Source organism: Stegostoma tigrinum, chromosome 38 (assembly GCF_030684315.1).
Source record: "Stegostoma tigrinum isolate sSteTig4 chromosome 38, sSteTig4.hap1, whole genome shotgun sequence".
Taxonomy (NCBI): domain Eukaryota; kingdom Metazoa; phylum Chordata; class Chondrichthyes; order Orectolobiformes; family Stegostomatidae; genus Stegostoma; species Stegostoma tigrinum.
This window is the reverse complement of record NC_081391.1, coordinates 1,101,412-1,121,968: the sequence shown is the minus strand read 5'-3', so window position 1 is coordinate 1,121,968 and position 20,557 is coordinate 1,101,412. Positions and strand designations below refer to the sequence as shown.

Here is a 20,557-nt window from a genome sequence, read left to right as displayed (position 1 = left end):
GACCAAAGTATACATGCATGTGTGGAACCACAGGAAATGGGCAAAGCCTCAATGAATAGTTCTATTCTGTGTTTGCTGTGGGGTAAGACATGAAGACTTGGGAACTTGGCGAAGTTAGTGGCAATATCTTGGGAACAATCCATATCACGGTAGAGGAGGTGTTTGAAATATTACAATGTCTGAAGGTGGATAAATCTCCTTGTCCTGATCAGATATATCCAAGAATTCTGCAAGAAGCTGGAGAAGAAATTGTAGGGGCCCAGGCTGATATATTAGCATCAGTGATTGCCACGGGTGAGGTCCCAGAAGACTGGTGGGTATCGAATGTTATGCCCTTATTCAAGAAGGGCTGCAAAGAATTACAAACTAGTAAGCCTAACATCTGTAGTTCAGATTTAACTTCAGAAGATTTTGGGGGATAAGATATACATGCATTTATAAAGACAGGATTCATATGTGGGAGATCATGCCTCACAAATTTGTTATAATTCTTTGATGAAGTGATCAGGAAGGTTGATTGAGGGCAGTGCAGTAGACATAATCAGTATAGTTTTCAGCAAGGCCTTTGGTAAGATTCCACATGATAGGCTGCTTAGGAAGGTTAAAATTGCATGGAATCTAGGGAGAGCTGGCAAATTGGATACACAATTAGCTTGATGGTAGGAAGCAGAGTAATAGTGGAAGGATTTAACCAACCCATTTTCACTTAAGAAAATCCACATCTACAGTATTCTCATTAATTTGGTTCAGCCAATCTACATGCAGAGTAAAGTAACCCAATGATAACAACTGGAGGAATGCAGCAGGCCCGGCTGCATCAGAGGAGCATAAAAGCTGACGTTTCAGGGCTGTAGAAGGGTCCTGACCCGAAAAATCAGCTTTCCTGCTCCTCTGATGCTGCCTGGCCTGCTGTGTTCATCCATCTGCACACTATTATGTCTGATTCCAGCATCAGCAGTTCTTACCATCTCCCCATGATTGCAGCTCTTCTTTTACCTCAAATGTCACTGATTTTCTGCTAAATACTATTCCCAACATCACCACAACAGTTTGATGGACTATATGCCACCCTCATTAATGTTTTTGCCCCTTGGTATTCCCACATAGGTTCTATATTATCTGAACTAATATCCATGCTCAATATTGTGTTTATATCCTCTAACCAGGAATGCAACACCATCTTTTCCTTTATGTCTGTCCTTCCTAAATACTGAATACCCCTGGAAGTTTAGTTCCCACTACTGGTCAACCTGCAGCCTTGTCTCCACAATCCCAAATATATCGTACATGTTTGCATCTGTTTGTGTGATTAATTCATTCAAATTATTTTAAATGTTCCATGAGTTCAGACACAAAATCTTAAAGTTTGTCCTTTTCATGTTCTTTGTACTCTTCCCAATAATTTTTTTTTCTCTGTGGCCTTGTTTATTTCTGCCCTTTGATTCCTCTGCCCATTACTTTTCTTATTCCCCCTTGTGTCTTTTGTTCTTGCCCTTGATTGCCCTTGCTCTGACTCCTTGCATTGATTCCATCTCCCCACCAATTTGGTTCAAACTCTTCCAACTTCTCAAGCAAATACTCCCACAAGGCATCAGTCTCAGCTTTGCCCAGATGTAACCCATCCAGTACTCGTCCCACTTCTCCCAGAACGGGTCCTAATGCACCAAAAATCTGAAACTCTCACCCTCACAGCATCTCTTTAGCCACGTGTTCAGCCAAACATCCTGCTATTTCCATGCTGTCTGGCATGTGGCACTGGCAGTAATCCTGAGGTTACTACCTTTGAGGTCCTACTTTTCACTTTTCTTCCTAACTCCCTACATTCTGTTTTTATGACCTCATGCCTTACTTTAACCTATGTTAATAGTACCAATGTTTACCATCAACACTAGCTGTTAACCCTCTCCCTCCATGATGTCCTTTATCCTCTCTGAGATGTCCTTCACCGTAGCACCATGGAGGAAACATACCATTCTGGAGGATTGTTTGTGGCCACAGAAACACTGTTCTATTCCCCTGAATTGAATTCCCTATGACTATTGCATTTCCACACTTTTTGCTCCAGCCCTGTGCAGCAGAAACAATTGTAATGCCATAAGCTTAGCTGTTGCTGTTTTCCCTTAGAGGCCAATCTCCTCACCCCTATCCAAAGCAGTATACCTGTTTTTCCAGGAATGGCCAAAGGGAATTTCTACACTGCCTGCCTAGACCCTTTCTGCCTCTGGAGTCATGGCCTATAGTATGACCACTACTCTAGACGATATATCCTCCTGGATTCAGCTAAAATTCACAACTTTTAGTGTTCACTCTGTTTGGGAAGAGTATAGGTGCAGTCTAGGTGTCCTGCCTGTTGGGAACAATGGACAACATGTGAGGAAAAGTGGAATTGTCTTACGATTCTCACAGCATTACAGATGTTCCACTGTGCTCACAGCCACTGCTTCACCTCAGCAACCTAGGATTCCAGAAGCTGCAGCTGGAACCACTTCTTGCACACGCTGTGGTCCCAAGCACTGGAAATGTGCCCAGCTACCCACATAGAGCAAAAGGAGCAAAAGCTGACATTTTGGGTCTGGACCTTTCTTCAGAAATGAACCCTTCTTCTGAAGAAGGGTCCAGACATTAATGAGGGTGATATATATTCCACCAAACTGTTGAGGTGATTTTGGGAATGGCATTTAGCAGGAAATCAATGACATATGAGGTAAAAGACCAAGCTTTCCTGCTCCTCTGATGCTGCTTGGCCTGCTGTGTTCATCCAGCTATACACCTTAATATCACAGTAATTCCTCTTTTGCCTTTCCTTCATGTTACAGCAGAACGCAGCCTTTAGAAAGTATAAATTACAAAACTGTAAGCAATATAATTTATCTGGTCTTACCCACTGCTTATAATCAGGTCTCTCTCTTGGAGCTTCAATTCCTGAAAGGAGGTACACTTACCAGGGTAAGACCATTCCACTTTTCTTCACATGTTGCCCATTGTTCCCAACAAGCAGACACCCAGACTGCACCCATACTCTTCCCAAACAGAGTGAACACTAAAAGTTGTGGATTTTAGCTGAATCCAGGAGGATTTTTTGAAACAATATGTAGGTAGTTGAGATCACGAAAGAAGTGGTGTTAGATTTCTTGAAGAGCATTAAGGCAGATAAGACCCCAGAACTCGACGGTATCTATCCCACGTTTCTGGGAAATGTAAGAGAGGAGATTTCTGGGACCTTGACCAAGATCTTTGTATCCTCATAACCACTGGATAGGTCCTGGAGGACTGGCAAGTAGCTAATGTTGTTCCTCTGTTCAAGAAGGGAATTAAGAAATTATAGACCAGTGAGTCTTGCATCGGTGGTTGGGAAGCTCATGGAGTACCTTTAGGGATAAGATTTACACATTTGAAAAAACATGCCCTAATTAGGAACAGTCAGCATTGCTTTATGCAGGACAGGTCATATCTTACTAACTTGACTGAATTTTTTGAGGAGGTGTCAAAGGTGATCAATTAGGGCGAAACTGAGGATGTTGTTTACATGGATTTTAGTAAGGATTTCGACAAGGTCCTTCAAGGTAGGCTCATCCAGAAGATTAAGATGCATGGGATCCATGATGACTTGGCCACGTGGATTCAAAATTGGCTTGCTCATAGAAGACAGATGGTTGTGGTGGAGATAATGGGAACTGCAGATGCTGGAGAATTCCAAGATAATAAAATGTGAGGCTGGATGAACACAGCAGGCCAAGCAGCATCTCAGGAGCACAAAAGCTGACGTTTCGGGCCTGGACCCTTCATCAGAGAGGGGGATGGGGAGAGGGAGCTGGAATAAATAGGGAGAGAGGGGGAGGCGGACCGAAGATGGAGAGTAAAGAAGATAGGTGGAGAGAGTATAGGTGGTGAGGTAGGGAGGGGATAGGTCAGTCCAGAGAAGACGGACAGGTCAAGGAGGTGGGATGAGGTTAGTAGGTAGCTGGGGGTGCGGCTTGGTGTGGGAGGAAGGGATGGGTGAGAGGAAGAACCGGTTAGGGAGGCAGACACAGGTTGGACTGGTTTTGGGATGCAGTGGGTGGGGGGGAAGAGCTGGGCTGGTTGTGTGGTGCAGTGGGGGGAGGGAACGAACTAGGCTGGTTTGGGGATGCAGTAGGGGAAGGGGAGATTTTGAAACTGATGAAGTCCACATTGATACCATATGGCTGCAGGGTTCCCAGACGGAATATGAGTTGCTGTTCCTGCAACCTTCGGGTGGCATCATTGTGGCAGTGCAGGAGACCCATGATGGATATGTCATCTAGAGAATGGGAGGGGGAGTGGAAATGGTTTGCGACTGGGAGGTGCAGTTGTTTGTTGCGAACTGAGCGGAGGTGTTCTGCAAAGCGGTCTCGCAGAACACCTCCGCTCAGTTCGCAACAAACAACTGCACCTCCCAGTCGCAAACCATTTCCACTCCCCCTCCCATTCTCTAGATGACATATCCATCATGGGTCTCCTGCACTGCCACAATGATGCCACCCGAAGGTTGCAGGAACAGCAACTCATATTCCGCCTGGGAACCCTGCAGCCATATGGTATCAATGTGGACTTCACCAGTTTCAAAATCTCCCCTTCCCCTACTGCATCCCAAAACCAGCCCAGTTCGTCCCCTCCCCCCACTGCACCACACAACCAGCCCAGCTCTTCCCCCCCACCCACTGCATCCCAAAACCAGTCCAACCTGTCTCTACCTCCCTAACCGGTTCTTCCTCTCACCCATCCCTTCCTCCCACACCAAGCCGTACCCCCAGCTACCTACTAACCTCATCCCACCTCCTTGACCTGTCCGTCTTCCCTGGACTGACCTATCCCCTCCCTACCTCCCCACCTATACTCTCTCCAACTATCTTCTTTACTCTCCATCTTCGGTCCGCCTCCCCCTCTCTCCCTATTTATTCCAGTTCCCTCTCCCCATCCCCCTCTCTGATGAAGGGTCTAGGCCCGAAACGTCAGCTTTTGTGCTCCTGAGATGCTGCTTGGCCTGCTGTGTTCATCCAGCCTCACATTTTATTATCTTGGTTGTGGTGGAGAGGTGTTTTTTAGGAGGGAGGTCCGTGAATATTGGTGTTCTCCAGGGATCCATACTAAGACCTCTGCTGGTATATATAAATGACTTAGATGAAAATGTAGATGGGTGGGTTAGTAAGTTTGCAGACGACACAAAGATTAGAGGAGTTGTGGATAGTTTAGAAAGTTGTCAACAGGTGCAGCGGGATATAGATCAGTTACAGATATGAGTGGAGAAATAGCAGATGGAGTTTAATCCAGGTAAGTGTGAAGTGCTGCACTTTGAGAGATCAAATGTTAAGGAAAAGTATACGGTTAATAGCAAGACCCTGAACAGCATTGACATGCAGAAGGATCTTGGGGTTCAAGTCCATATCTTCCTGAAAGTCGCATGCAAGTAGATAGGGTCATAAAGAAGGCGTAGGGCATGCTTGTCTTTACAGGTCGGGGAATTGAGTACAAGAGTCAGGATGTGATCTTGCAGCTTTATAAAACTTTGGTTAGGCCACACTTAGAATATTGCATTCAATTCTGGACACCACAGGAAGGATGTGGAGATTTTGGAGAGGGTGCAGAAGAGATTTAGCAGGAAGTTGCCTGGATTAGAATGTGTGAGCTATAAGGAGAAGCTAGAAAAATCCAAGTTGTTTTCTCTTGAGCAGCAGAAGCTGAGGGGATAACACAGTGTGGAGCTAGATGAACACTGCAGGCCTGGCAGCATCAAAGGAGCAAGAAAGCAGACGTTTCCGGTCAGGACCCTTCTTCAGAAATGGGGAGGGGAAAGGAACATTGAAATAAAAAGAGAGAGGAGGGGTGGGGCTGGGAGGGGTAGGTGGGATTGTGAAAGGTGAGTGCAAGTAGGCAGTGGTGGGGATTGTTCACTGAGGTGGAAGCAGTGAATAGGTGGGAGTAAAATTATGAGGTGTGCAGAAAGGTTTGATGGTGAGACATGTCTAATGCTAGCGGTCATGCATTTAAGGTGATGGGGGAAAGTTCAAAGGAAATGTGAGGAGCAAGTTTTTTATAGAGAGTGGTAGAGGTCTGGAATGCACTGTCAGGGGTAGTGGTGGAGGCAGATACAACAGGCCCATTTAAGGGACTTTTAGATATGCATATGAATTTGCAAGGGCAGGCAGAACAGATTAGTTTCATTTGGCATCATGTTAGGCACAACACCATGGGCCGAAGGGCCTGATTCTGTGCTGTACTCTCCTACGTTCTATGTTCTATGTAGTCCAATTAGGGAATGGGTTGTTCTAGACCTTGTACTGGGGAATGAGCCCGACCAGATGTTTAAGGTTTCGGTGCAGTATTATTTTAGAAACTGTCACAATTTGTAAATGTCGGCAAGTCATGTTACAGCTGTATTAATCTTTAGTTTGGCCATATTTCAAGTATTGTGTGCAGTTCTTGCCAAGTGCAGGAAGGATGTGGAGGCTTTGAAGAGAGTGTACAAAAGATTTACCAGGATATTGCCTGGATGGGGATGTATTAGGTATAAAGAGAGAATATAGAACATAGAACAGAACAATACTGCGCAGAGCAGGCCCTTCGGCCCTCGATGTTGCGCTGACCTGTGAACTAATCTAAGCCCCTCCCTGTACACTGTCCCATCATCATCTATATGCTTATCCAAGGACTGTTTAAATGCCCCTAATGTGGCTGAGCTAATTACATTGGCAGGTAGGGCGTTCCACGCCCTTACCACTCTCTGAGGAAAGAACCTGCCTCTGATATCTGTCTTAAATCTATCAGCCCTCAATTTGCAGCTATGCTCCCCTAAACAAGCTGACATCATCATCCTCGGAAAAAGACTCTCACTGTCCACCCTATCTAATCCTCTGATCATCTTGTATGTCTCTATTAAATCCCCTCTTAGCCTTCTTCTCTCCAATGAGAACAGACCCAAGTCCCTCAACCTTTCCTCACAAGACCTTCGCTCCAGACCAGGCAACATCCTGGTAAATCTCCTCTGCACCTTTTCCAATGCTTCCACATCCTTCCTGTAATGGGGCGACCTGAACTGCACGCAATATTCCAAGGCCACACTAGTGTTTTGTACAGTTGCAGCATGACATCATGGCTCCGGAACTCAATCCCTCTACCAATAAAACCTAATACACCATAAGCCTTCTTAACAGCACTATCAACCTGGGTGGCAACTTTCAGGGATCTATAGACATGGACACCAAGATCCCTCTGCACATCTACACTACCAAGAATCTTTCCTTTGACCCTGTATTCTGCCTTCCTATTATTCTTCCCAAAGTGAATCACCTTACATTTATCCGTATTGAACTCCATTTGCCACCTTTCAGCCAAATTCTGCAGTTTATCCAAGTCTCCCTGCAACTTGCAACATTATTGCACACTGTCCACCACTCCACCGACTTTAGTGTCATCTGCAAGCTTACTAACCTATCCACTTATGCCTGCGTCCAAGTCGTTTATAAAAATGACAAACAGCAATGGTCCCAAAACAGGTCCTTGACGCACACCACTAGTAACTGGACTCCAAGCTGAATATTTTCCATCAAACATCACTCGTTGCCTTCTTACAGAAGGCCAGTTTCTAATCCAAACTGCTAAATCTCCCTCAATCCCATGCCTCCGTATTTTCTCCAACAGCCTACCATGTGGAACCTTATCAAAGGCTTTACTGAAGTCCATGTACACCATGTCAACTGCCCTACCCTCATTCACATGCTTGGTGACCTTTGTGAGACATGACCTGCCCTTGACGAATCCATGTTGACTATCTCCAATCAAATTGTTGCTTGCTAGATGAATATAAATTCCATCTCTTGTAATCCTTTCCAAAACTTTTCCTACAAAGATGTAAGGCTCCCGGGTCTATAGTTACCTGGGTCATCTCTACTGCCCTTCTCGAACAAGGGCACAATATTTGCAATCCTCCAGTCTTCTGTTACTAAACCCTGTAGACAATGAGGACTCAAAATCAAGGCCAAAGGCTAAGCCACCTCATCCCACTTCCCAGAGAATCCTCGGAAAAATTCCATCCAGCCCAGGGGATTTATTTACCTTCACACCTTCTAGAATTGATAACACCACCTCCTTACTAACCTCAATCCTTTCAATTCTAGTAGCCCATAACCTTCTCCTCTGCAATATTCTCCTTTTCCTGAGAAATGAGAAATATTTGTTTACACCTCTCCAATCTCCACAGGGTCCACACACAACTTCCCACTTCTGTCTTTGACTGGCCCTATTCCTACCCTAGTCATCCTCAGAGGTTGGACAAGTTTGATTTGCTTTTGTGAGAGCTTTGGAAGATGAGGGGCAACCTAATAGAATTATATAAGATTATGAGGGACATGGATAGGGTATATTGTAGTGATTGTAATGAAGTCAGCCGGGTGTTAATCTGGTCCAATCAGGGACCCCCAGCTACAGATATAAACAGGAGTGTCAGAGGTTCTGGTCACTCTGAGAGCTGGCTCTGAGGAAGCTGGATCAGTGTCAAGGACTCTCCACATGTGAATAAAGGGTGACTTGATGATAACTAAGGAGGTGGCCATGGGAACCTGCATGCGCTCAAGCTAAGCCTGCCTCTTTGTAGGATACATGGAACAGTCCCTCTTCTGCAGCTACACTGGCACTATCCCTCACCTCTTCCTCCATTACATTGATGACTGTATCGGTGCTGCCTCGTGCTCCCACAAGGAGCTTGAACAGTTCATTAACTTTACTTATACCTTTCACACCAAACTCAAGTTCACCTGGACCATCTCTGATACCTCTCTCTCCTTCCTGGGCCTCTGTGTTTCCATCTCTGGTGATTGCATCAAAACCAACATCTACTTTAAGCCTACTGACTCCCACAGCTACCTAGACTACACCTCCTCTCACCCTCCTTCCTGCAAGAATGCCATCCCCTGTTCCCAATTCTGCCCCCTCCGCCACATCTGCTCCCAAGATGGGGTGTTCCGCTCCCAAACATCCCAGATGTTCTCGTGCTTTAAGGACTGCAATGGTCCCCCTTTGGTGGTCAAAAATGCTCTCACCCGCATCTCTTGCGTTTAGCGCGCCTCTGCCCTCACACCCCCTCCCCACAACAAAAACAATGACAGAATCCCCTTTATCCTTATGTATCACCCCACAAATCTTCATATTCGATGTATCATTCTCTGCCACTTCCGCCACCTGAAATCTGACCCCACAGCCAAAGATATATTTCCCTCCCCACCCCTACCTGCCTTCCATAGGGATCGCTCTCTCCGCAACTCCCTCATCCGCTCCACACTCCCCACCAGCCCCACCAACCCTGGCACCTTTCCCTGCAACAGCAGGAAGTGCTACACCTGCCCCTACACCTCACCCTCTCCTCTATCCGAGGACCCACCTCAGACAAACGTTCACCTGCACATCCGCTAATGTGGTTTACTGCATCCGCTGCTCCCGACGTGGTCTCCTCTACATTGGCGAGACCAAGCGGAGGCTCGGAGACCACTTTGTAGAGCACCCGTGCTCGTTTTGTGACAAAAGACAACACCTTCCAATCGCAAACCAGCTCAGCTCTCCCTCCCACTCCCTGGATGACATGTCCATCCTGGGCCTCCTCCAGTGTCACAGTGACGCCACCCAGAAACTGGAGGAGCAGCACCTCATATTCCACCTCAGGAGCCTACAATCCAATGGTCTCAAATTACTAGTTTCAAAATCTCCCCATGCCCCGGCCACATCCCATGACAAACCCGCCCTTCATCCCCGCCTCCTTGTCTTGGCACAACCTGTCCATCTCTTCTCCCACCTATCAGCCCCTCCCACCTCACAGACCAAACCCCACCCCTGCTATCTGCACTCACCGATCACCATCCCACCTACCTTTCCCAGCCATAGCCCTTCTCTCTCTATTAATATCCCCCTCCCCCCTTTCTGAAGAAGGGTCCCGACCCAAAACGTCAGCTTTCCTGCTTCTCTGACGTTGCGTGGCCTTCTGTGTTTCCCCAGCTCCACTGTGAGTTATCTCTGACTCCGGCATCAGCAGTTCTTACTGTCTCTGACTTGATGATGAGACGCTGGTCTCTCTGGAGTTATTTCAGTGGTGAGAATATCATGTTCCTGAAGAAATTCACTCGCAAAATTCATCTTTGAGCTGGGGTAAGAATTTCTGGCATCTTGTCATTATTTGGGAAGCTTGACTCATTCAATCCTGCTGGCGAAGACTGGACCCATTATGTTTAAGGAATGCATTTTTTTTTCTAGTCAAATGATAATGGGGCAGGTGAAAAGCAATGAGTAATTCTCCTGACAGCTTGTGGAGCTATAGCTTTTTAGGAGCCTAACCTTCTCTGAGGCCCCAGATGCTAAAATCTTTCAAAATTTGAAGGTTTAGTTTAAGGAATATTACTACCCCAAGCCTCCTCTAATTCTGTGATGTTATCAGTTTTACTCAGCAATTCAGGAAGCACGGGAATCCACGTAGGGATTTTTGACTCTGTTCAGATGATAGGCGGAGGCATGCGACTTTGATTTGAGATACGATATACTGTTTGATATGTGAGATTAATGATGTAACCATGCAAAAGCACCTACTAGCTGAAGCCCAAATGTACTCCAAACAGGCCCTACCACTGGCTTTATCATTGGATAATGCATCAAGTGGATTATAAGAATTGCTGGGTATTTTGACAGAAGTAGACATCCTTGCTAGTCTGACTGAGCTTAAGGAACACTATTTGAGTAAAGCCAATTACATAGTCCCACTCAGGACATATTGTGAATGAAGGGCCTCTAGATCAGCCCACAGCAAAACCCCAAAACAAAACCAGGCCTTGGCCAAACAGTCAAACTTTTCTCCATGATGCAGGCAGGCCATTGTAGTGCATGTCAGGATGCAGATTCAAGACAGCAAAAGAGTTCCACTAGACCTAAACTGACTGAGAACTCATTGGCCGGTTTCCAGGAGAGTGTACACTCTGGAAAGTCCACCTACACCTGGTTTGGAACAGTTAAGTTGCTCAGCAACATCCAAATCAGAGCCAATCCAAATAAACGTCTGGTTAAAAGGTCACCCTGTTTTAATGGAGTTCGATACCAGTGTGGCCATTCTGTGATTGCAGAACCAGTCTTTAACAGAATCCCCTCTGGACTCCCAACCCTGTTTGTGCAAGACCTCAGCTACACTGTGAACCTATACTAGGAATGTTTACAGATTAAGGGTAAGACTTTGATTCCCATCTCTTATCAGAAGCAGCTGTTTCAGTTACCAGTAACTGTAGTAAAAGACTTGGGTCCAAACTTGATGGGGTGAAATTGGAGAGAAAGATTCACCTAGATTGGCACAACATTTTTCGATTAGAAAATAGCTGCCCGAATGAACTCCCAATTACATACCCAGAAGTTTTTTAGGAAAGTCCAGGACCTGGCAAAGAAGTTGAGCCACCTTGCACGTTGACTAGGAAGCAATTCCATGATTCTGCAAGGCCCACTCAGTATCATTGCCTTACTGGCAAAAGTAGAGCCAGAAATCAGAAAGCAGGAATGTGAAGAAATGATCAGATCAACCCAGTTTGCAGAATGGGCAGCACTGGTTGTACTGATCGTGAAGCCCAAAACGTCATTTGCCTTTGTGGGGATTTCAAACAAACAGTAAACCTCTTTTTGCAGCTGAATAAATACCCAATCCCTCATAATGAGGATTTATATGCAAAGCTGGCGGGGGGGGGGCTGTCCTTCCTGAAGCTGACATGAGACATGCGTACTTGCAACTGATGTTAGATGAGGATTTCTTGAAGTATGCTACAATTAATACCCATAAGAGCTTGTACCAATATACAAGATTGCCACTGGGGGCATTGTCAGCCCTTGCAATTTGTCAGTGGTCAATGGAGAACACTGTACAAAGTCTACCCCAGGTTGCCATTTATCTAGATTACATGCTAATAACAGGAAGACCAATAAGGAAAAGTTGGAGAATTTGGACATAGTCCTTACACATTTCTCCCAGGATGTGTACGCCTCAGAAGGGAGAAGTGTGTGTTCCAGGCACCCCAAGTGACCTATGTGAGCTACAGAATTGACAAGACTGGGTTACACCAGTTGGAAGATACAGTGAGGGCAATCAAAGTTGCTGCGGCTCCAGCGGCTGTCCCACATATAAGGGCACCTCCATACCATCCATCGTCCAATGGCCTGGCTGAAGTGCTGTCCAAACTTTGAAGATAGGCTTAATGAAACAGCATACAGCGTCATTAGATAACAAACTGAAAGAGATTGTGGCCTTAAGTAAACTAAGTTTCCTATAGGAACCTTGGAAATGGCCCTGCATGGTTAAGAGGCAGGTCGATGTGTTGTTAAGTCTGGTGACGTACAATGTCTGAGTAGGTGCGACGATCCTGAACAAGCACGTGGGCCATATGGAAGCTGCAAACTCGCAAACAGTATGGGAGTAAAACAGGCCGGCTCCTCAACTGCCTTCCGACTGTACCGGAACCCATGGCTTCTCCATCTGCCAAGTGTTGAATTTACCTCGGAATCTGAGATGGACATGGCAGATGTCACCACTTTGACACCTTTGCTGACTAAAGTGGGAATGAATTTCTTCTGAGACACTTTGTGTGCAAGAGGTGCGCTGATGTGCATTACATGCTGCCTGTATCAGAAGCAGACTCGGAGGAACCCACCCTGATGCTAAAATGCCACACGAGGAGCTCCAATAAAACAGAACTGGTCTGTGTCCTCAGACTCAGCGGGGGAGGGATGTACTTATTGTAACAAGGTCAGCTTGGTGGATCGCATAGAGTATGAGTTCCCTGACTGGGGTTGTTAATCTGGTCCAATCAGGGAGCCTTGACTGGCAGATATAAACAGGAGTGTCAGACATCCTGCTCACTTTGAGAATTGGCTCTGAGGGTATTAGTGTCAAGGACGTTCTGTGTTTGAAGGAGATGTGCCAGGCAGGTTATTTTTTAAACAGAAGTTGGTAGATGCCTGGAGTGTGTTGCCATGGAGCTGGTAGATGCAAATACCACCAAAGTTTAAAATACATTGAGGCAGAGAATATAGGGGATATGGACCATGTGCAGGCAGATGCCATTAGTTTAGAATAGCATCATGATCGGCACAGACAAAGGGGGCTGAAGGCTGTAGTGTTCAATGCTTTAATAAAAGCAGCTAATGCGGATTGGCTCTGATACCCTCTGTAGTTAAATAGCATCTCTGTATCGGCCTGACTGCGAAGAGTTAGATTTCATCCTGTCGTCCGCCAATAAGAATTATTCTCTTTCGGGACAAAAGGGCCACTGCAATACTGGGTGCCTGTGCCTTTAAAAGTTGAAACTGTCACAAGGAAGTGAAAGCCTTTGCATGAAAGAGCCAATGAGAAGCGTTGCTTTTGATTGAATCTGAGCCGTCCAATGGGTATCGGCCTCTGATTGGGGCAGGGAAGGTTCCTTTCGATCGGGCTGGGATCGTGTCTGATTTTGTGGAGGGAGTGAGACGAGCCGTTATTTTTGCTTCAGGTAGGTGTGTTCCGGAGGTAGGTGTGTCCCTGCGCTCATTGTCGTTTCGTTCCGGTCCTTACTTAGCCCAGGAGGCTGCTGTCTGAGTCGGTGGGTTCCAGCGCAGCGGATGGTCATCTGTCCTGTGTGGAGCTAAACATCAACCTGAGGACGGGAACTTGGCGGATGGAGGAATCATATCTGTGACAGACACTCCTATCCGGAGCCTGTTGGCCCACTCTTGCGGCCGCTCCTTGATATGATTACTTTAACTGACATAAAACGCAGGCCTTGTGCTGTTGTATTCTGTTCCCCTTAGAAGGAGAAGCCTGCGATGTCAGCTACAAATTTGTTCCTGGAAACGAGGAATGAGCTAAGTACCTGGGTTTCAGAGCACACAGTTTCGCTGGTTGGAAATCCCTGGTTTATCTGCTCCCCTTTTGCAAAGACAGTGCGCCAAATCTACATTGTGCACCGTTAATAAGCATTCTGAGGTACAAGCAGAAACAGTGGCATATGGGTTAACTAGACAAAAAAATGCCGGAAATCTGCAACAAAAACAGAGTTAGTGAAAGATACTCAGCAGGTTTGGTGTTCTGAAGAGGAGTCCCTGGACCCGAAACATTGACTCTGTTTCCTCTCCACAGATGCTGACGGAGCTATTGAGTTTCTTCAGCTGTTTTTTTTTGTCATGTGTTAATTGTGCGCTGAGAAGCGTGAAAGGAGGATTGCAAGAACCTGTATGTTGGGGTGTAACAATGAAGCTGTATCGAAAGGTTCATGAGTTTAGTGGTGAACTGAGAATTAATCGCTGTTCAAAATTTGTAGATTTGAAAAAAGGAGCATCAGTAGTTACTCGGATTCTCCAGCATCTGCAGTTGCCATTATCTGTGATAACAAAGTGTGGAGCTGAATGAAACAGCAGGCAAGCGTCATCTTAGGAGCACAAAAGCTGACGTTTCGGGCCTAGACCCTTCATCAGAAAAGAAGGGTCTGGGCCTGAAATGTCAGCATCAGTAGATATGGTGTTTGGATTTTCAGAAAACATTTTTGCTAGGATCCCGCAAGAAGTTAATAAATGATGGTTAACTTCATGGGAGTGGGGGACTCTTGGATTGAGAATTGACTTATTATTATTGTCATGTATGCCTAGGTACAATGAAAAGTTTTGCGTGCGGTACAGGCAGATCATACCATGCAAAGTGCATTAGGGTAATAGAACGTAGCAAAGAATACAATGTTGTGGCTGCAGAGAAGGTGCACAGAATGAGATCAACATTAAGTTTAAAATTGGAGGTCGTTCAGAAGTCTAATTACAGCAGGGAAGAAGCTCTTCTTGAATTGACAAAGGGTGGAAGAGAGTATAACTGGAGTGGGAGGGGTCCTTGATTATGCTGGTCACTTTGCTGAGGCAGCAAGAAGTATAGATGGAGTCAATGGATGGAAGGCTGGCCTGTGTGATGGACTGGGCCGTGTCCATGACTCTCTGTAGTTTCTTGCAGCCTTGGCAAGGGTTAGGTCCAAACCATGCTATCGTGTATCCAGATTGAATGCTTGCTATGATACGTCTATAAAAATTGGTAAGAGTTGCTTAATAAGCAAAGCAGAGAGTAGGAATCAGTAGATTATTTAAAGACTGACAGGCTGTTAATGGTATGGTATCCCAATGACCAGTGCTATGCCTACAACTATTTGAAATTTATAAAAATGATTTGGATGAATGGACCGATTGTAATAGTTCCAAGTTGCCTGATGACACCAGATTGAGAATTTAAATTATGAAGGGCACCAGGAGGTTTCAAGTGGATTTATTTGAACAAGTGAAGTGATTAGGCTAAAGCATGGCAGATGGAATATAATGAATAAGTTGTTCATTTTTCACAAAAATTGCAGAATATTTCTTAAATAGTGAGGGGCTGGGAAATTCAGATGTTCAAAGGGATCTGGGTGGTCTGTGTCTATGAATCCCTAAGGATCAGCAAGTGCAGCCAACAATTGGAAAGGCAAACCATTTGATAGCCTTCATTTTGGGGCAATCTTAGTACAGAAGATATCTTACTACAGTTGTAGCCTTGGTAAAACATCTAGAGTGGCACGGTGGCACAGTGGTTAGCACTGCTGTCTCACAGCACCAGGGACCCGGGTTCAATTCCACACAGACGTTCTCCTTATGCCTCCGTGCGTTTCCTCCGAATACTGTGGTTACCTCCCACAGTCCAAAGCTGTGCAGGCTAGCTGGATTGGCCATGCTAAATTGCCCATAGTGTCCAGGTATGTATAGATTAGGCTGGCTATAGGGTATAGGCTCTGAGGGTCGGTGTGGACTTGCTGGGCCGAAGGGCCTGTTTCCACACTGTATGGATTCTATGATTCTAGAGTATAGTACACAGCTATCTTCATTTTTTTCTGAAGAAGCATATACTTTTGAATGAGTGTAATGGAGGTAGTAGATTAATCCCTCGGGTGGCAGGATATATTATGAGTATAGATCAAGGAAACTAATCCATGTTATTTAGCATTTCAAAGGAACAAAGGTGAAGGTAATGAAACATGTAAAATTCTTACAGGGTGGATGTAGATAGAATATTTCCCCTGGTTGTTGAGTCTAGAACCAGGAACATACCTTCAGGATAAGGATCAGGCTGTTAAGAATGAGATGAGGAAGAATTTCTTCATTTGGGAAGTGGTGAATCTTTAGTATTCTCTACCTTAGAGGGCTGTGGAAGTGCATCATTGAGTAGGTTCAAGACAGAGGGTTTTTGGAGATTCTTGTCATTCAGGTATCATTCTGGTACACAGTCTGCGCTCTCCCAATACTCTTTATATAATGAGTTGTCCTGTCTTGAACCATCAGCTTGTACGCTGTCACAATAATATTGAAAATTTGTGCTCCAGTACTTTATACATCTGTAGCTAGCTGTTCCAACAGAGTTATAACTGGCATCTACATGACAATGTGGAAGACTGTCTTGTACATGGAAAATGGTACAAATTCAACTTGACTGGTTAGGTCACATGGAATAAGAGGGACAACTAGCTATTTGGATACAACACTGGCTTGAAGGTAGGAACCAGTGGGGGATGGTGGAAGATAATAAAATGTGAGGCTGGATGAACACAGCAGGCCAAGCAGCATCTCGGGAGCACAAAAGCTGACGTTTCGGGCCTAGACCCTTCATCAGAGAGGGGGATGGGGAGAGGGAACTGGAATAAATAGGGAGAGAGGGGGAGGCGGACCGAAGATGGAGAGTAAAGAAGATAGGTGGGGAGGTAGGGAGGGGATAGGTCAGTCCAGGGAAGATGGACAGGTCAAGGAGGTGGGATGAGGTTAGTAGGTAGCTGGGGGTGCGGCTTGGGGTGGGAGGAAGGGATGGGTGAGAGGAAGAACCGGTTAGGGAGGCAGAGACAGGTTGGACTGGTTTTGGGATGCAGTGGGTGGAGGGGAAGAGCTGGGCTGGTTGTGTGGTGCAGTGGGGGGAGGGGACGAACTGGGCTGGGTTAGGGATGCAGTAGGGGAAGGGGAGATTTTGAAACTGATGAAGTCCACATTGATACCATATGGCTGCAGGGTTCCCAGGCGGAATATGAGTTGCTGTTCCTGCAACCTTTGGGTGGCATCATTGTGGCAGTGCAGGAGGCCCATGATGGACATGTCATCTCGAGAATGGGAGGGGGAGTGGAAATGGTTTGCGACTGGGAGGTGCAGTTGTTTGTTGCGAACTGAGCGGAGGTGTTCTGCAAAGCGGTCCCCAAGCCTCCGCTTGGTTTCCCCAATGTAGAGGAAGCTGCACCGGGTACAGTGGATGCAGTATACCACATTGGCAGATGTGCAGGTGAACCTCTGCTTAATGTGGAATGTCATCTTGGGCCTGGGATGGGGGTGAGGGAGGAGGTGTGGGGACAAGTGTAGCATTTCCTGCGGTTGCAGGGGAAGGTGCTGGGTGTGGTGGAGTTGGAGGGCAGTGTGGAGCGAACAAGGGAGTCACGGAGAGAGTGGTCTCTCCGGAAAGCAGACAGGGGAGGGGATGGAAAAATGTCTTGGGTGGTGGGGTCGGATTGTAAATGGCGGAAGTGTTGGAGGATAATGCGTTGTATCCGGGCGTTGGTAGGGTGGTGTGTGAGAACGAGGGGGATCCTCTTGGGGCGGTTGTGGCGGGGGCGGGGTGTGAGGGATGTGTTGCGGGAGACGCGGTCAAGGGCGTTCTCGATCACTGTGGGGGGAAAGGTTGCTTTACAGACTGTAGGCCTGTGACCAGTGGTGTGTCACAAGGATCGGTGCTGGGTCTGCTGTTTTTTGTCATTTTACATAAATGATTTGGCTATGAACGTGGGGTTTATGTTTAGTAAGTTTGCAGATGACGCCAAAATTGTTGTACGGACAGTGAAGGAGTTTACCTCATACAATGGGATCTTGATCAGATGGGCCAGTAGGCTGAGGAGTGGCGGATGGAATTTAGTTTAGATAAATGTGTGGTGCTGCATTTTAGTAAGGCAAATCAGGCCACGACTTCTATACTTAATGGTGATGTCCTGGGAGTGTTGCTAAACAGAGACTTTTGAATGCATGTTTGCCATTCCCTGAAAATGGAGTTGCAGGTAAACAGGGTAGTGAGGAGGAATTTGGTACGATTGCCTTTTTATTTTTTGGTCCATGCATAGAGTATAGGACTTGAGAGGTCATGTGGCTGTACAGGATATTGGTTAGGTCACTTTTGGAATACTGTGTTCAAATCTGGTCTCTCTGCTATAGGAAGGATGTTGCAAAACTTGAAAAGGTTCAGAAAAGACTTAGAAGGATGTTGCCAGAGTTGGAGAGTTTGAATAATAGGGAGAGGCTGGACCTGTTTTCCTTATGACATTGGAAGCTGAGGGGAGACTGTTTAGAAGCTCGTAAAACCATGAAGGACAATGATAGGGTGAATAGCCAAGGTCATTTCCCTGGGGTGAGGGAATCCAAAACTAGAGGGCATAGGTTGAAGGTGAGAGGGGAAAGATTTTAAAGGGACCTAAGGGGCAACATTTTCACACGGAAGGTGGTGCGTGTCTGGAACGAGCTACCAGAGGAAGTGGTGGAGGCTGGTATGATTACAACAGTTAAATGCAATCTGGATGGATATATGAGTACGAAGTGTTTAGGGATATATGAACCAAATACTGGCAAATAGGACTAGCTTTAGGATGGTAGGAACTGCAGATGCCAGAGAATCTGAGGTAACAAGATGTAGAGCTGGATGAACACAGGCGAAGCAGCATCATAGGAGCAAAAAGCTTTCCTGTTCCTATGATGCTGCTTGGCCTGCTGTGTTCATCCAGCTCTACACCTTGTTAACTAGATTTAGGGTATCTGGTTGGTGTGGACAAGTTGGACCAAGGGGTCTGTTTCCATGCTGTACAGCTCTGACTCTTCAATCCCATCAGTTTACACTCAATCATCAATAAAAATGTTGACCCATCTCCGAGAGAATCTAACCCTTTGACACTCGATGGCATTGCCATTTCTGACTTCCCTAGTGTAAATATCCTGGGCTTTACCATTGGCCCAGAAACTGAACTGGACTCGCCATATAAATACAGTGTCTTCAAGAGCAGGTCAAGTGAGGAATCCTGCACCAAGTAACCCCCTCCTCCTGACTCCTCAAAACATGCCCAAGGCACAAGTCGGGAAGTTGATGGAATATTCCTCCTAGGTCTATGATGTCCTCTGCCAAATGCCATTTTGTAAATCAATATGTGCAATGTCAAAATATTTTAAGTAATAGTATGATAGTTATTTTGGAATTGGAATCATTCTAAATTAATCAATCACAATTTGCATTTATCAAATGTCTTTAACAAATTAATCTGTACTCCTTTAATTGCCAGTTAATTTAGTTTTGTTGTATTCTTGCTATAAAGTTCCCTACCATGGATTGTTAGACTGAGTAGATTATAGTTACCGGTTTATAACTTTGTTTTTCTTTAAACAGGGCTGTGACATTTGCAATCCTCCAGCTTTCTGGCACCATTTTGAAGGAGGATTGGAAAATTCTGTCAAGGGCCCCTGGAATTTCCACTAAACTTGCCTCATTGACTTGGATGCATCAACTTCACATGGGTAATTTTTTTTAAAGAATATAATCAAATCAAAGTAGGATTAGGTCATTCAGCCCACACCCCTGTTCTGCAAGTCAATACAACCATGACTGACCGTGGGCCTCTAGTCCACGGTCCTGTGTATTCTCCAAACCAGCCTTAAATGTATTCAGTGGAAACTCCAAAACCCCCTCAGGATTTCCAAAGATTTGCAACCCTTCAAGTAAAGACATCTTGGCTCAGTCCCACAATTGTCCCCTTATCTTAAGACTTGTGCTTTAGATTCTTCAATTAGAGGGAGATAGTCTGTGTTGACCTTTTCAAGCTACTTCAGAATCTTCTATCAGCAAATGAAATCACAGCTTCAAAACTCCAAAGAATGAGACTCGGTTTACTCAGCGTCTCACCATAGGGCAACTATCTCTCACCAGGGATTTAAACTGGTGAGCATTTGCTAAACTGCCTGCGTTACATATGAATATCAAAGGAGAGGAATAGATCATCTAGGTCCGTGAGCTTGCTCTACCATTCAATAAGATTATGGCTGATTTGAATGTTGGCCCCACTCCACTTTCCTGTCTATCCCCATCATAACCCTGGTTCCTTGAACATGTTCAATGAACCAGCCCCTACTTCTACCTAGGGAAGAAAATTCCAAAGATTACTCACCCTTGAGAGCAGAAATCGCTCCCCTGCCCCCGAGACAGTAGTAACTGCAAATGCTGGAAGCCAGAGTCAATATTGGTGGTGCTGGAAAAGCACAGCAGGTCAGACAACATCCGATGAGCAGGAAAGTCAGAATTTGGGGCTGAAGTCCTTCGGCCCCAAACATTGGCTTTCCTGCTCCTCAGATGTTGTCTGACTGGCTATACTTTTCCAGCTCCACATTTATACCTCACATTACTCTGACACAACTTCATTTGCTAATAGCTGGCCTCTGTCTATATGGACCAAATCATATCTCATCTTAGCCTTTTCTTGGTTCAATGTTTTCA

At 45.7% G+C, this 20,557-nt stretch overlaps 1 protein-coding gene across 5 annotated transcripts in view; it reads left to right on the top strand.

Annotated features, from left to right (window-relative positions):
• The first annotated feature begins 13,410 nt into the window (after positions 1–13,410).
• Positions 13,411–20,557, top strand: part of sun2 (Sad1 and UNC84 domain containing 2) — a 90,466-nt gene continuing 83,319 nt past the window's right edge. For 3 of the 5 annotated variants that reach the window (XM_059640472.1, XM_059640470.1, XM_048521279.1), the window contains exons 1-2: positions 13,534–13,984; positions 19,457–19,584. The gene's annotated coding sequence lies outside the window, so the exon portion shown is untranslated. Of the gene's footprint in view, positions 13,512–13,533; positions 13,985–19,456; positions 19,585–20,557 lie in introns of those variants that run through there. The other 2 variants (XM_048521278.1, XM_048521280.1) reach the window with 2 other exon arrangements.